We start from the raw sequence: 13,241 nt of genomic DNA, 5'->3' as shown, positions 1-13,241 counted from the left end.
GTTTTAACCTCTAGGCATTTACAGATTTTCTTTTTTTATAAAAATCAACAGTTCACATTCTTCATTTTCTTAACTTACATTAAATATTGTCTAATGCATTTATAACATACTTTATCAAGTGAATTTATATTTTGTCCTGCATTTGACTTTCAATATTATGCAAGTATTATTCTATTTACTTTCTCTTAGCTTTATTATTCCACATTTTTAGAGTCATTTTGGATTCCTTTAATATTCTTTGTGCAAATAAACTATCTTCTAGGCTGTGAAAAGCTACAGAGGTGAATGGGCATCCCTTACCCTCAAGAACTCATGCTTTGTCAGCCAAGTTGTTAAATATTTGTGTACAAGAATTTCTTTTTCTCAATCATTACTTCTCATGTTTATATACTTTATCTTTTGTTAATTTATTTCATTCACTGATAAAAACTATGGTAAGAATATACACAGACTCATCTTTAGAGTATATTTCTTACAATTTGCTCTAAAACTACACCTCTAGAAAGCTGTTGTGGCTCTGGATCCACAGACTGGACATCCCATCTGAGGTGGTTACTTTGTTTAGCCCAGGCATCAGAAGGCACCTCCAATGTAGTCAAGATTCAGAGTTCAATAGCCTGTGGGTCAGTTATCTAATTATCTTCACATGACGTGAAGACTTTTCACTCTGATACAGTCAGATGCTCCTGAATGTCTTCCACTGGTTGCAAGAAAACCTAGTGAAGCAGTTAAGATCATTATTCCAAATTCACTGGTGGAAAAACAAACCAAATCTCAAGTCCTACAACCAGAGAAATATTTTACTTAACTAAGAGGCACTCTTTACAGGTTTTATGGTGCACAGTCAGTAGTTTCTGGATGAGTAAGTGAAGTTGACACAGAACCTATGCCATGGTAGGGTCTCAGGGACATGGAAAGCCTGTCTACATCAGAAGAAGAGAATTCACCGTTCATGGAAATTTCACAGATGATTGGCCTTCTATGGGTTTAGGGAGCATTTTGGCTCACTGGCATCAGAGAAAATGAGTGCCCTCTGCCTGGCCCTGCCCTTAGAAAACAGAACAAGAAAGTTGATCTGTGTTCTGGGATCAGCAAAGCCTTTTCTTTGTCAGCCTTTGGGGTCTGTGGTCACTTGCTCCTGTATCCAAAGCCCTGGTTGGAGGATTCTGTCTGGGGTTTGCACAGCTGAAGCACGTCTACAAAGGATCCCTGCCTGATTTCTGCTTTCAGCTTCTTTCACTCTCATTTCCTGTTACAGTGCTTTGTCACAGTTAGTCTATTTTCCCTTGTAGATTCTTAGCTGCTTGAGAGCAAGGACCCATAATTCCAGTGTCTGATCTGGTATTAATAAGCTCTCAGTAAGTGTTTGTGGACTACATGAATGTTGGACAAGACTCTGGGAAGTAAAGTTTCAGCCTGTAAAGGCAGAGAGAGCTAGAAGTTCTGGTACATGTGGTGATGACAACAGGAGGGCCTCAAACAGCCCTAAGGAAAAGTGAAATATGCAGTGCAGTGCATGCTAGGAGCTGCTAGGAGAGAGCAGCAACACTGGGCAGAGCTCTGGAGAGAGTGAAGAGAAGTGCAAGAATCCTCTAGTGGTTTGGGAAAGTTGAAGTTATCACTCAGTGGATTGAGGATCTCAGGAGGCCAGATTAGTGAAAGTCCACGGAATGAGTATCGCAAAGGCTATACATGATGTAGGTGCAGGATCCATTGAAATTATCCCCCCAGGAATAAATGGAGGTCACTATTGTTAGTGTTATTTACTGAATATTAACTTAGAGAATCAATGTCCAGGGACTTTCACAGACAAAATCTCAGTCAATCCTTCAAAATAATCAAAATGACAGTATTATCCTGCCCATTATACAGATGAAGAAACTGACCCTCAGCAACACAACTATGAAGTGTCCAGCCTCAAATTTAAACCCATAGCCTATGGCTACAAATTGAAAGCTGCTTTCACTGCAATACATCTGCCTGAGTAACTCACATGAGCCACATCACTTGGAGCAGATGGTGGATGTCTCTGTCTTGGAGAACAAGTGCCCTTTGCTTCTTAGCATTGGATAAACTGCAGTGGCATCTCAGGGGCAATAGAGACTACATCCTTTCAGTGTCCAGTGAGTAGTGGTCCAGAACTGCAGGTGGGGGCTCATCTATCCAAGAATATAGCCTCTATCTGAATGTAACTCTTATTAAGGAGAAGACAAGCATTTTATTAAAATCTAACTTTTCTCAGTTTACATTATATTATTTGTTAGCTTAAATTTATTATTAAGATGACATTCTTACCCTCTGAGTATCACCAATTAAGGCTTAAATTACTCAATCTCCTATGCTAATAACATCATCACCTTTTCCTTCATGTTATATTTACCCCTTTAGCGAAGACCAAAAAACAAAAATCATTGTTTAATAAGTGAGATTGACAGCCCCCTTGCTCATTTCAAAATTTCCTGGGCACCCACTGCTGTGCAAAGGTTTGTTGTTTAGAGATAAAATTAAGAAGTTAATTTCTATTTTAAGACTACTTACATGGAAATACTTAAATCAGAATTAAATGAAGCATGGTAGAACTTCAAATAATATGGCCATAGTACTTCAGGGAAACAATTTGTCCCAGTGATACACTGGGACTCAGGTTAGAAATAATGACTTATTTTAGTGGCACTTTGAAATCTGGAGATGAGAAAGATTTTAAGGGCTAGAAACTACTGGACATAATGGATCTACCATATGCTGGCTGTGAGAACTTTTGCTATTGTTTTGGCATTACATCTTCAAGGTTAAAGGGCAGAGACTGAAGCCAGACTTCCTGTGTCTCAGTCCTGATTTCTGCTGCTTACACTAAGTCAGCGCTCTATGCTTCAGTTTTCTTATCTGCAAAATAAAGATAATAATACAGACATCTTAAGATTGCTATTAGTAATTAAATTTATCAATATGTGCAGAAAGTATTTGAAGTATTGCCTGACACATAGTGTTACATAAGTCTTAGCTTCTATCATTCCCCATGCCTTAGTTCTCTGATGTTTGTTGCCAGTATTAAATGAGATTGCTTATGTTAAGTATCTAGCATGTAGTAAGCATTAAACATTAAACATCAGTTTTATTAAGAAAAAAAATGTCTTTTTCAAATTAAAAGAGACAATAATATGGGTACAAAAATGCTAGCATAAGAATCGCCTTTTTGGAAATTGCCATGGAAAAGATTGAGAAATTTGTGAATTTACCAGTAAAATATTTGGCTCAAATTTTGCTGAACAAAGTGTTATTTGTGCCCAAGTTCCAAAAGTTATCAACTTCCCCAAATTGACATGGCAGTTTCTATGATGCACTAAGCAAATATCATGAAGAGGCTTATTTATAATGCCATCATTTCAGAATAAAGCAATCCTATCAGTGTCTATAAAGCTTTGCAACACTCATTTCTTCCACCCACTCTAACGACTTTAAAGTCTGTAAGCTTGTCAAGAAACTGTTGTTTTTCATTTCATTTTGGAACTCTCCATAATAATAAATGAGAAGGCCTACGTTAAAGGGCATTTATAATAACAGTAATAAAACACTCATACATTTGGAGACAAACCAGCTTTAAAAATGAGTTTTGGCTGTAAACTTATTCTTTCACATTACCATATATTTTGAACAGGGGCTCTTATAAAAACATGTAAATGTTTCTGGGAAGTAATATTTTTTAAAATAGACCATCTTTTAGAGCAATTTTGGGTTCACTCTTGAGTGGAAGTTATACAGATCTCCTATGTATCCTCTTCCCCAACACAGTGCATAGATACCCTTACTAACAATACCCCCCACCAAAGTGCTACGTTGTTACAATGATGAATCTATACTGACACATCATGGCACTCAAACTGCACCTTAGGGTCTCCATGACTTTGAATAAATTTGTTATGATATGTATCCACCGACCATTAGTACAGGCAATAATTTTTTATAGAATAGTTTCACTGCCCTGAAAGTCACCCATACCCTGCCTATTCATCTTTCTACCCTCCCCCAAGCCCTTGCAAACCCTGGAAATTTTACTGTCTGCCTAGTTTTGCCCTTTCATGTAATATAGTTGGAATCAAGGTATACAATATACAGTATTTTCAGGTTTGCTTCTTTGCACTTGAAAGTTCTTCATGTCTCAAATGTGTGTCACCATTGCTCAATACTCATTTACTTTTAGTGTTGATTAATATGGAATTCATTGTCTTCTTATACCACAGTTTATCCATTTAGCTACTGAAGGACATCTTGATTGCTTCCATTTGGTTGATAGTTATGAATGAAGTATCTATGAAGATCCATGTGCAGGTTTTTGTGTGGACCTAAGTTTTTACCTCCTTTGAATAAATAATGAAGGGCATGATTGTTACATTGTACCATAACAGTATATTTTGTTTTGTTTCTACCAAATATTCAAACAAGAATTAATAACTAAATGTTTCAAATATACAAATATACTTCTAAAATCATCTTATGTGGCCATTTTATGCTTATACTACAACCAGACAAAAATACCACAAGAAATCATCCTGTGATTTCATTTCATGTGATATCCTGCTTCCCACTATGGTGTTTGGTCTTATTGCAGGCCCAAAATTATGGGCTTATGGACAGAAAGTCACACAGACACGAAAAGAAAACCATTGCAACATTTGTGGATGATGTCAGTACAAATACAGAGAAGACACAGATGATGGCGCAGTTTCTTCTCTTTGAGAGGGTGTTTTGCATGGCTAACATAAGGAGAAGGAATCAAAGTATAATTTAATGAATCACAAAGTTAATTGCCACATGAAAAGATTTTTTAAAGATATGAGGCCAAGAGATCATGAAATGAAACTTTTGAAACCTTGTTCCAAAATAAACCTTTCTCACCACCACCTGTACCCAGTAAGTTGAACAATACTGCCCATAGGATGTTATCAAACATAACATCATTGTTTGCTTCCCATTGTCACTTTAAAATGTATTCAGTTGGGGAAGCTTTCTTTGGCCTCTAAATAGAAAATGGCAGAATCTATGTTTCTGGTTATTCATAGGTAACACATGCAAAATGCTATAGTCTATGTCATTAAGGTACCTTCTCAATTTTGTAATAAAATATCTAAGTCAATGTATTACTCAGTGTTTTAATCTTCACACAAATACAAGTATATTTTCCACCCTGAGCCTTGTCCAGCTCTAAAATAATAAAAATAAAGCAATCAACTATTGAGCACCAGTACATGGCTCTACTTCTGTAGACACTTTCAAAGTTCACTTCAAGTGAAAGTTGCTTCTTTTGTTCTAAGAAGTTCAGCAGGCTGCATTACTGCCTTCTGCTGAAGAGCTTTAAATACTCTTTGCCCAACACTATTTTTGGTATCCAGGACAATAGATTATTATAGGCAAAAGAAAAAATTTAGGGCAGTACTCCAAAAATAGGGCATTTCATTTTGAAATGAATTATCTCTTACTTGGTCCCAGTGTAACTTGCAAGGACAAAAAACCTTCCCCAGAGGAGCAAGGCAGGGACCTTGAGATCATTTTGGAACACCAAGTTTAGGTTGATTTTATTTTTTTTATTCTTTGAGGTTGATCAATTTCCTGTGTCCATCCACATAACTCTATAGCTTACAAAGTTTCCCCAGTAACTGGTTATAGCAGCAGTTTCAATTTAGTGCCTTTAATAAAGCTCTTATTTCTTAGCAAAACCAAAAAGGCAAAGGAAATCTCAAGCAGCATCTATGTTCTTTGCATTGTTATAGGAATTGTATTATTTATGTTTTAATAGATGCATATATTTATATATATATCATTACACCATTTGGAACAAAGATACAACAACAACGTAACAACTCTACAGTAAGCATTGTATTCTAAACACTTCTGTTGGTGTCTTTAATTATTCAGTTTAGACAAGGTACATTTCTTTCACTATTTAATTTCTCTCAGAAGAACAAATATAGCTAATTCAAATCAGCCCATGTTTATGTACAATGTACTCCCAGGTAGCATCCATTTGCTACAAAAGTGGCATTACATGCTCCCCTTCTTCAGGAGCCCGCAGACAGGAAAGTGATGCAGATATGAAAAGAAAAGTGTTCTCACATGAGGATAGTGTAAGTGTGCACACAAAGACAGGATACAGATGAGGGAGCAATTCCTTCTATTTGGAGAGTGTTTTCCATAACTAAAATAAAGACAAGGAGTCAAAGTATGATTTCAAGAATCACAACGTTTATTGTCAGATAAAGAGATTTTTTAAAATGATTTCTCAATTCTCAGTGAGGAAAAGAATAATAGAAATAAATATGAAAAACTTCAACATCTCTGGCTATTAGAGAAATGCAAAGTAAAATAAAACTGAGATTCCATCTTACTCCTGAAAGAATGGCAATCATCAAGATATCAAATAATAACATATGCTGACAAGGCTACAGGGAAAAGAAACATTTCTACATAGTTGATGGAAATGTAAACCTGTATAACATCTACAGCAATCAGTACGGAGATTCCTTAAAAAACTTAAAACTAAAAATTACATTCGACCAGCTATGCCCCTTCTGGATGTTTTCCTCAAAGAGTTAAAAACATTATATTACAGTGGTACATGCATGTCCGTGTTTATAGCAGGAAAATTCATAATAGCTAAATCTTGGAAGCAACCTATATGTCCATCAATAGATGAATGAATAAAGAAAAATATATTTTGAAGTTGTCAAATTTATTTCAAAAAAGATTTTTGTAATATGCTTTCTATATCCTTTTAAATTCTATAAAATCTGTGGCAATGTCCTCTAAATTTTTATATTGTAATTAAAACAATGTATAATTGATATTGTATAATAGGAAGAAAAGGTCTAAAGGAGTAGGGGAAGTGGAAGGAGTAGGGGAAAGGAAAGAAGGGAAAAGAAAAAAATGTGAGAAAAGGAAAAAAATGGAAACAAAGTCCTTGCAAATAGGGAAGGGTGGAGGGGTTGAAGGGAGGGCAGGGGAAAGGGAAAAATAAGAACCAAGATACATCAGGTAAAGGTACAAGATCCCAATGATGAATGTAACTGTATTTTATACCTAAAATGTACCAATAAACTTCATGGGAAAAAAATTAAAAGAAAAATATATTCATATGAAGTATTACTCTGTCATAAAGAAGGATAAACTTGAGCAATGTGGAGGAAAATAGATGTACCATGAGAAGATAACATTAAGTGAAATGAATCGGACACACAAGCTTAAATATTACATGGTTTCTCTTTTAAGAGAACGCCAAAATATAAATAAAGACCAAAATAAAAGATTGATTGTAGGAAATAGGGCAAAAGATCTTTTGTATATGGGAAAGAGACGAAGAGATGGAGGAAGAGAAGAAGGAGTGAAGGGGAAGGGGCTGTGAGGGTGCAGGCCGAGTCTCCCCAGGAGGCCCCTGGAGAGAGGTCCATTTAGTCCGTGTAGTCCTTTGTGCCATGAGTTAATTAATCACCCAATATAGAACAAGATGCAGAGAGTCAATCACCAGCAGCAGGACAGCATCAGAGCAAAAAGCAGAGCTGGAGCTGCAGCTCAAGAGCTCAAGAGCTGTGTGTCTTTATTCCTTCGGCAGAAACACCAAAACGACTATATAGCAAACACAGTTACTAAAAGGTTACGGTGTTCTCTAGTTCATGGCACTTACAGTCTTATCACCTGCTGCATGACCTTGTCCGTGCTGTACATGTGTGGTTGAGCATGTTAAATCATTCTTAGATAACTGTGGCCCATTATGTGCATTTCCCTGAGAGCAGAGTCATGTCCTTAAGTGTCCTCAGGTGCACTTATGTCTCCCAGGCTTTGAGTATAACCCAAGTGGTATCACACAAGGGATGAAAAAAGAATTGAGATGATATGTACACTTTCCAACTCCACACAAGAAATGTACTCATTATGTACTGCAAACACTTATTAATAAAAAATAAAAATTAAAAACAAAAGAGGAAGAAACTAGGGCCGGGGATTTAGCTCAGTGGTTTTGCCACCTGCGTCACAGGCACAAAGTCAATCCCTGGTACCCCCCCAAAAAAAATTTAAAAAGAGGAAGAAACTGAAAAAAGGGTATAATTGAGAGATGTATGCATTAACCATATAGTGGGCTAGTTCTAATTTCATTTAAACTAATGATCAAACCATATGTGCTCAGTTTGGATGGAAATAAGCCTCTGTGGATGTAAGGTCTAATCACATTTTTGAGGTGTACCTTTCTACAAGAGGACCTCAAAGGGAATACCTTGAGCCACACAGTGGCTCCATGACAAGAAACAAGGTCCCTAATACTAGAGAGAGTGTGTGAGGGTTCAAAGAGAGCCTTGCAGCTGACAGAGAGTAACCCTTCCACTGTTTAAGATCTCAACCCATTTGTCAAAATATTTGGCTTCTAAGTGTTTTGGAGGTCAACAGGTGAAGCCTAAAACTCACATGTATGATCTGAAAAGGTGTGATACAATATTCTCTTAAAGAAGGAGGGTTACACTTTATGTTCTTTTGTTTCCTTTCCTCCTATTTATTCCTTTCCCTTCTCCTACCCTTCCACTTCCCTTTCCCCTTCGTACCTTTTCTTCCTATTTCAAAAGATCTATTATATATTTTGATCATAATTTACAGTTTCAGTTTCTCACACCAGAGAAAATATTCAGTATTTACACATGTGTCCTATTTATTTCACTTAAAATATGGCCTCAGTGTGCATCCATTTACCTATAAATGTTTCACATTTCTCATTCTTTATGGCTGAGTACTACTCCATTTTATTAAAAAACACATCTTCTTTATCCAGTGTTCAGCTGATGGGCAATTGGGATGTTCCCAAGTTTTAGCTATTACAAACTGTTCCGCTATAAACATGGATGAGCATATAACACTGTGGTATGCTTTTAATTCTTTTGCCAAGATACCCAGCAGAGGAATAGCTGGGTCAAATGGGACCTCTAATTCTAATTTTTTGAGGTGTCTCCACACTGATTTCCACAGTGCTTGCACCAATCTATATTTCCAACAACAGCGGAGAAGAGTTCCTTTTTCCCCACAACCCCACCATCATTTGTTATTGGTTGATTTCTTGATAGCAGCCATCCTTTCTGGAGTGAGGTGGAATCTCAGCACTGTTTCATTTGTGTCTCAGGAATGACCACTGATGTTGAACATTTTTTTTTCATATGTTTAATTGCTGTTTCTACTTTTTTTGTCTGAGAAAAATCTGCTCATTTCAGATGCCCATTTTTGGATTGGGTCTTAAATTTGGGAGTTCTGATTTTTTTAAAGTTCTTTATGTATTCTAGACAGTAGATCTTTGCCTGCGGAATAGCTGGTAAAAAAAATTTTCCCACACTGTGGGTTGTCTTTTCACTCTGTTGTTGGTTTCTCTTGCTATGCAGAAGCTTTTTAATAAGAGATCCTAGTTGTTGATTCTCTGTGCTAGTTCTCAGGCAACTGAGGTTTTGTTCATGAAATCTTTTCCTACACCAATGTCTTCACCTAACTAACCTCTCTTCCAGCCAGTTTAGTGTTTCTGTTTTAATGTTTAGATCCTTAATCCATTTCAATTTTAGTTTAGTGCATAGTCAGAGATGTAGGTGTAGTTTTAATCTTTGGCAAGTTGAGACCCAATTTTTCCAGCACCATTTATTAAAGAGGCTATCTTTCCTCCAATGAGGGTGCTTGTCCCCTTTGTTGAAGATGAGGTGGCTGAGTGTGTCTGGAGTTGTTTCTGCATCTTCTAATCTGTTCTGATGGTCCTGGGGTCTATTTCTTTGCCCGTATCATGCTGTTTTTATCACAGTAGCTTTGAAGTATAGTTTCAAGTTGGGGATTGTGATACCCCCTACCTTGTCTTTGTTGCCCAGAATTGCTTTGCTGTTCTAGGTCTCTTCTTCTTCCAAATGAATTTTTGGATTGGTTTCTCAGGTTCTGTGAAGTATGGAATTTCAATGGGCATTGCACTAAATCTATGCATCAGTTTTGGAAGCAGGGCTATTTTCATTATATTGGTTCTTCCTATCCAGGAGCAAGGGATGTCTTTCCGTTTTCTGATATCCTCTTTGATCTCTTTTGTCAGAGTGCTATAGTTTTCAGAGTGGAGGTGTTTGATTTCTTTTGTTAGGTTGATTCCTAGATATTTCATTTTTTTAATGTTATGGTGAAGGGAGTTGTTTCTCCAATTCCTCCTCAGTCAGTCTTTTATTCATGTACAGGAAGGCTATTGATTTTTGTGTGTTGATCTTGTATCCAGCTACACTACAGAATTTGGTTATTAAGTGTAGAAGACTTCTGATGCAGCTCTTGGGGTCTTCTATCTAGAGTATCACGTCATCTGCAAATAATGACAGTTTAACTTATTTGTTTCCTATTTTATTCCTTTTATTTCTTTCTCTTATCTAATTGCTGTGGCTAATGTTTCCAAAACTATATTGAATAGGAGTGGTGATAGTAGACATCTTGTCTTGTTCCTGATTTTAGCATGTAGGATTTCAGTTTTTGACCATAGAGTATGATGTTGGCTATTGGTTTTTCATAGATGGCTTTGGTAGAGACAGTCTATTCCAATTTTCTGTAGGGTTTTTATCATAAATCAGTATTGGATTTTGTCCAATGCTTTTGCTGCATCTATTTAGATGATCATATGGTTTTTGTTCTTGGCTCTATTAATATAGTATATTACATTCATTGATTTGCATATGTTGAACCATCCCTGCATCCCTGGGATGAATCCCACTTGGTCATGTTGTATGATCTTCTTGATGATCTTCTGCATTCAATTTGCCCCTATCTTATTGAGGATTTTTGCATCTATGTTTATTAGGGAGATTGGTCTATAGTTCTCTTTTTTGGTTTGGTCTTTCTCTGCTTTGGGGATCAAGGTGATGCTTGCTTCCAGGAATGAATTTGGGAGTATTATTGCCTTTTGATTTCACTGAAGAGTTTAAACAGTAGTGGCAGTAGTTCCTCTCTAAATGTCTTGTAGAATTCAGCAGTGAAGCCATCAGGACCCGGGCTTTTCTTAGTTGATAAGTTTTTAATTACGTTTTCAATTTCATTGGTTGATATTGGGTGGTTTAGAATTTTTAGGTCTTCTTCATTCAACCTTGGTAATTCGTATGTATCTAGAAATCTGTCCATTTTTTCTGTGTTTTCTGTCTTGTTGGTGTATAGTTTCTTAAAGTAGGTATTGATGATCCTCTGGATTTCTGCTGGGTCTGTTGTAATTTCACCCTTTTCATTCCTAATTGCATGGATTTGGGTCTTTTCTTTCCTTTTATTGATAACGTTGGTTAAAGGTTTGTCAATTTTGTTTATGCTTTCAAAGAACCAACTCTTGGCTTCATTGATTTTTTTGTATCATTCTCTCAGTCTCCATTGCATTGATTTCTCCTCTGATCTTTATAATTTCCTCCCTTGTATGAGCTTTGGGTTTGTCTTACTCTTTTTCTAGAAGCTTGAGGTTCAGCCTTAGTTTATTAGAGCTCGCTCTGTTTTCCTAATACAGTTATTCACTGCTATGAATTTCCCTAAGACTGCTTTCATTGTGTCCCTTAGATTCCAATATGTTGTATTGTCATTGTTATTTAATTGTAGCAACTGTCTGATTTCTTTAATTTCCTCTGTGACCCATTGGTTGTTCAGTAGGGTGCTGTTCAATTTACATGTGTTTATGAAGTTCTTGTGGTTTCTTTTTCTATTGGTCTCCAATTTCATCACACTTACATCTGAAAATATACAGGGGATAATTTCAATTATTTTACATTTACTTAAATGTGTTCTATGAGCAAGTATGTGGTCCATTTTGGAGAATGATACATGTGCAGCTGAAAAGAATGTATTCTGATTTTATGGGGTTGAACACTCTGTAAACATCTGTTAAGTCCATTTTTTCAAGAGTTTGGTTGAGTTCTAGTATTTCATTGTTTTTTGTTTTTTGACTAATTGATCTATTTGTGACAGTGGGGTATTGAGTTCTCCCATTAGTAAGGTATTAGTGCTTATTTGATTGTTCATGTCCAGTAATATTTGTTTTATATAGTTGCATGCCCTAGTATTTGGTGCATATATATGATTGTCATCTCCTTTTTTTGGATTGTTCCCTTCACAAGGATGTAGTGTCCTTCTTTATCTCTTTTAATTAGTGTTGGTTTGAAATCCATTTTATCTGCACGTAGAATAGCTACTCCTGATTTTTTTCAGGTTCCTGTCACATAGGGTATTGTTTTCCACCCTTTAACTTTCAGTCTATGAGTTTCTTTTTGAATTCAGTGTGTTTCTTGTATGTAGCATTTTGTTGGATCTTGCTTCTTGACCCATTCTGCCAGTTTATGTCTTTTCATTGGTGAATTGAGACCATTACTATTCATGATTACAACTGATATGCTTGACTTATCCTTGTCATGACCTTTTCCTGTTGCTGGATTCTCCCCCTTTGCATTTGATTCTTGTCTTGCCTGATGGATTCATTCTGCTGGGCTTACTGGGGTTGTATCCTCATTGTCTTTTCCTAGGATATTGTTTAAAATATTTTGGAGTGCTGGTTTGTTATTCATAAAGTTTCTCATGTGTTCTTTGCTGTGAAAGCATCTTCTTACCTCATCAATTTTGAAAGACAGTTTCACAGGGTACATCAATCTAGGTTGAAGGTTGTTTTCTTTTTTCTTTTTTTCTTTTTTTTTTTTTTTTTTTTTTTTGGTACCAGGGATTAAACTCAGAACCTTGCCCTTACAAGGCAGGTGCCAGTACCACTGAGCTAAATCCCTGGCTCCAGTCTCTTCCTGACTTGAGGGTTTGTGCTGAGAAGTCTGCAGTGATTCTGATGGGCTTTCCTTTGTGTGTGATTTGTTTCTTTTCTTTAACTGCTTATACTATTATCTGTTGGGTTTCTGGAATCTTGACCATTATATGTGTTGGTCTAGATTTTTTTTTTAATCACAGCTAGTTGGAGTCCTATATGCCTTACTTATCTGTATGTCAAATTCTTTTCCCTTGCTTGGGATGTTTTCTGTCATTATTTCTATGAACAGGTTTTTTTAATGTTATTTGCACTATCTCCTGTTTCTTCATTGACTCTGATTAGTCTTATGTTATTCTTCTTTGCATCATCTAGCAGCTGTTGGATTGATTTTTCATGCTCCCTTACTATTTTTAAGAAATCTTTCTTTTCCTGGTCACTAATTGCAATCCTGTCTTCTATATCTGATATTCTGTCCTCACATTGGCTCATTCCACTG

The sequence above is a fragment of the Heterocephalus glaber genome, unplaced genomic scaffold (genome assembly GCF_053883595.1).
Source record: "Heterocephalus glaber isolate CG9 unplaced genomic scaffold, H.glaber_assembly_v1.0 deba00001504, whole genome shotgun sequence".
Classification (NCBI taxonomy): Eukaryota; Metazoa; Chordata; class Mammalia; order Rodentia; family Bathyergidae; genus Heterocephalus; species Heterocephalus glaber.
This window is presented reverse-complemented; position numbering follows the sequence as displayed.